Source organism: Gavialis gangeticus, unplaced genomic scaffold, assembly GCF_001723915.1.
Source record: "Gavialis gangeticus isolate Ggan-Ray unplaced genomic scaffold, GavGan_comp1, whole genome shotgun sequence".
NCBI classification, from domain to species: domain Eukaryota; kingdom Metazoa; phylum Chordata; order Crocodylia; family Gavialidae; genus Gavialis; species Gavialis gangeticus.
Window position 1 is genome coordinate 8,796,248 of NW_017728993.1, and position 5,057 is coordinate 8,801,304.

Here is a 5,057-nt window from a genome sequence, read left to right on the forward strand (position 1 = left end):
TCACACCATCTTTCCCTTCAGCTATTGCAGGTTCCCAGCCCATCCATTGTACTTTCTGAAGGTTTGTAAAACTGACATCCCCTTCATTACTGAACAAACTTTGCATTAGGGAACTGAAGATAGCTAATGGGCCGTAATGTGTGGTCGGGCTATTTCTACTCTTCCACTACATGAGTCTTGAAAAATATTTATGTAAGGTTAACCCAAAAACAGTGGCACCTCTTTGCAGGTGTCCTATGGATGTGTTATAAACCTATATAAATACTTGATCCAAGAAAAACTAGGAATGCTGTAAGTACATTAGCAGTTATGATGAACAGATTCACCCAGAATACACAATTTCAAAACCTTTGGGTATTTAATTTATTTATTTATTTATTTAGAGTACTCTGGTGTGGTGATATTTTCAGCAATTCCGAAATCTGTCAAAAATTAGGAGAACTCAAATCAGAAACACTCAGAGGAGACGAAATGAAAAAAGAAGTCAGTCTAGCCAGCTTATGCTGAACCTGGCTAGAAGAAATGGCTTCTTTGGTGTGAAGAAACAGTTGCAATTTGTCCATATTTTTCAGGAACATCCCACAAATCAGAGTTTGTTTAATCATAAACACCTTTCTTACTGAACCCACTCAAACCCAAGAATAACCTAACATTTCCAAGAACAATCTGAAATGATCTCAGGCTCAACACTTAGATATTTCTTTTTTAAAAAGAATGCTTTATAAAATCTATTTTCTTAATTATGCCCAAGCTACAGTACAGCTTCATGGGCAAATATAAGATCTTTTTGTGAGCTTACAGTTTACAGGTGAAAAAAGGGAACATTTTCATGACTTAAAAATATACACCTGTCTGACGAAAACTCTATGTGAATGCATGCATACAGGCATGTGTGTGTGTGTGTGCATGAGCATATGCACACATGCCTGCATGCATGCTAAAAGAGAGATTTTAACAGCATTTTACTTCATTCGAAAGCCCCAAAAGAAAAGTGTTGGCCTACTATTCAGGCCCTAGAGTTAAAATAAATAGAAAGAAAAAGGAAATAGAGGGTCTAATTTGATTGTCTAACATAAGGCAAGCACAAAGAGCATAAAGGGAGGAGAAGCAAATTAGACTTTAAAGTCTATGTATTTTGATAATCTCTAGGCTGCAATTAGTAACACAACTCAAAGAACATAACATAACCCACAACAATAGCAGATATTCTCTACTATTTTATTTTAACAGTTCTTTTTTACATATTGCCCTCACCCTCATCTGAAAAGACAAATAATGTATAACATTAAATACATTGGGAAAGCAAGCAGGAGAAGCCTGTGGGTTGGATTTGCTTTTATATATACAGAGATTTTTCTGCTGTACATATTCTTCTGTGATCTCCTCCGATTGCAATGCTGCTCTTTCGACTTAGAGGAATACAATTACAATCTATAGTGCTGATTTTCTTTTTACACCTAAATGTTTTAGCAAATGTTGCAACTGAGCATTCACTAGCTACAACTGCTACGTGCAGAAGAAGAAGCAGAAGAAGAAGAAAAAGAAAAAGAGGCCCAGTCAGGTACGTATTGCTTCCATGTTAATTTCCATTTATGTGGTTGGTTTACATATTATTAAACCACCCATCTGATCTATAATGGCAGCCCTGCTGACACTGTCTGACCCAGTTTGACAATCTGGATAGAAATTGTAGGGCTGGCTGTTCAATGTCTGTGACTTTAACAGCATTGCTTTGGGCCTGGAATCAATTCTCTCTGTTTACAGACCATTTCACAGCCCTTTACCTGCAACATCACTTGTGTCAGTCCCATAAATACTTTGGTGTATATAATGCTTGAATTAGCATAATGGTTTAGGCACAGAGCTTTAAGCACAAAGAAGGACATGTCAACATGTTCTCTTCACTTAAGCAATTAAGAGCCATTATGCTGCTTCAGTGGAAATATCATCAAGGTTAAAGACAATCCCAAACACCCCTCTAACCTTTTTATTCTAAGTCTAATAAATGAGGCATAGAAATTGAAATGTTAGTAAACAGTGCTACTTGCAAGCTCTTTTTGTATCATGTTTAATCAGACCTCTCATTCACCACTTGCAAAGTATAAAGAAATGTGCGTGTTACACATGATCACCTACTTAGACACCTGGGATTATTTATCTTATTGCAAAAACTGACCTTCCTGCAAGTTTGTTTGTTTGGTTTTTTGCATCTATGGAGAGGTTCTCAAGGTTGTGCCATAAACTCATAAAATATCATTATCTATACCAACACCTAGGGGGAATGCATGACCTAATGTTGCCAAGACCCTCCCTCCCATGTGGGTTAGGTGGTCCACATTTACCTAGGAAGTGACGCAGTCGGGATTTATTATTACAATAACTACTTTTTACTTTAGCTGGCAAGATCTGTGGCTCAGTAAATTCTACTTCTGGCATCACTTTGATGAAGATGCGCTGGAGTTATATTTTGCTCCCTGATTTTCATAGCTTTATTTAGTGATTTAGCTTTATTTCATAGCTTCATTTCATAACTTTAGTTAGTGATTATTATTTATTTTTAATTATGTGTCTCCTGACACTTAAGGATATTTGAATGTGTTGGGACATGAAAAGGAAGTGAGAAGCTGAATAAACTACAGGCAGTTTTGATCATCTGCTGTCATCCCACAGAGAGTAGGGGACATGTAAGTCTACTGCAGACAGCACAAGAGTCAGTAGCAGAGAGCACTGCATTCCCATCTGATGCCAGCACTGTGTCAACAGGGAGCACAGACCAGCCAACGAGGTTGTGGTGGAAGCAATGCAACCTTAAATCAGGACAAATTTAAATTGAATTAATTTCCTTTAAAAGCTTGATTAACACTCTCAAAACCTGGAGTCAGTTTTACTCATTCCTAAGCAGCTATTGCTAAAGGTGGATTCATCACACCAGCTGTCCAGAGGTCGTTACCCTCTTTGTTATTCTCTTAAGTAACATGGTGCAGGACAGTGCAAATTCCATACTCACACCCCTCATTACTGACCAGAAGGGACAACCTTGAAGGCTGACAGTGTAACGCAGTCTGTAAGCCCAGCAGTGTTTGACATATACTGCCTATGAATGCACTAGTTAGTCTTCACCAGGGCTAACGCTTGTCCCGGGGAGCTGGGCTAAGACCACCAAAGCAGCCATCACATAGTAATAAATGCGGTCAGTCACTCCTGCAGTATCTGCTGAACTCCCACTGAAGTCAACGGGAGTTACATGTGGGAGACTAGAGCTTCTCAGGATGAGCTTAAATGGCAAACTAGAAATGCAAAATTTTATCCCATTGCTAATACTCAGAGCCAACCTCTTCCCTGAACCTCTGGAAGAAGAGGGAGAGAAAGAGAGGGCTACAACAGTTGCTTAAGGGCTGTAACAATTACATGGCAAGCGATGTGGTGGCAGAAAGCCCAGTTTCTCAGACAGTCATTGCAATGCTTATTCTCCAACAATTACACGCTCCCTACATCTATGTATGAAATACACTTTCCGTTAGTCAGAAACCCACATGAGCACCATTGGTAACTACCAGTAACATCATCTCCCCTGAGAGTCTTCACAACTCTCTTGGGGCCCACAGGGTTAGCACGTAGCAGCTAGGAGAATAACTAACAGGTGCTGGATCATTAAGGGATCACTGCTAGCCTATAAATCTATGTACATGTGCCAGGGTTGGGTTTGCCTCTGGGTGGTCAAATGGTCAAGGGCCCTCCTGAGCCAGGTGCACACAAGGGAGCGATGGTTTGTGGCAAGCATCATATCCAGCCACCTTTGACTGCCCAGCAGAAATATCCAGGTGCCCACTTATACCCATTTATATCAGCATGAGTCTGGAGTGGGGCTAAAAGACATGCCTCTGGAGATATTATGAGGCTCTTTAATGCATCTGCTACCAAACCCCTTCCCAGGGTAGAACTGGTTATGTCTTGAATCAGTGCTTCTCAGCTGGGGTTCCATGGTACCCTGCGTTGCCACAAGACCCCCTCAAGGGTACCATGGTATGGACACCACCGCAGTCAGGTAAAAGCAACCCAACCCCAGAAACAGAGGTGTGTGGGGCACGTGGAACTGTCCTGAGCCCCTCTGTTTCCAAGAGAAGTGTAGGAAGGGGTGCAGATTGGACCAGGGCTCTTCTGCCTACTTTAGGCTTATCAGAGAACCCTAACAGGAACCCTAAAGAGTACATGCATGCCACAGCTCTTCCCAGTCTGGCTGTGCATAAGGCATGTTGGGCACTTTCATCTGGCCATGGTGGTGGCATCCAGTTGAGAACCACTGAATTAAACTGAGATAGCAACAACAGTAGTTCTCAACTGGGGATGCCACCAAATTCAAGAAAGGAGGTGTACACTTACTCTTCAGTGAGATCCACTGCTTTAAATCATGTAAGCCTTACTTACTCAGGGTGGGACAGGAAGTTAAATCATTTTAACTTGCACTGGTACTGGCTGGGACTGACTGCCTAAGCAGCAGCTCTGCAGAAAAGGACCTTCGGTGACAGTGGACAAGCAGCATGCTCTTGTTGCAAAGAAGGCTAATGACATCCTGGGCTGCATTGGTAGAAGTGTTACCAGCAGATCGAGGGGAATAATTATTCCCCTCTATTCAGCATTAGTGAGGCCACGTCTGGAGTACTGTGTCCAGTTTTGGGCCCCCCACTATAGAAAGGATGTGGACAAATTAGAGAGAGTCCAGTGGAGGGCAGTGAAAATGGTTCAGGGGCTGGGGCATATGACTTACGACGAGAGGCTGAGGGAACTGGGTTTATTTAGTCTGGATAAGAGAAGACTGAGGGGAGATTTAATAGCAGCCTTCAGCTACCTGAAGCGGGGTTACAAAGAGGATGGAGCTGGACTGTTCTTAGTGGTGGCTGATGACAGAACAAGGAGCAATGGGCTCAAGTTGCAGCAAGGGAAGTTTAGGTTAGATATTAGGAAGAATTTTCTCACTAGGAGGATAGTAAAGCACTGGAACAGGTTACACAGAGAGGCTGTAATATCTTCGTCTTTGGAGGTTTTTAAGACCCGGCTAG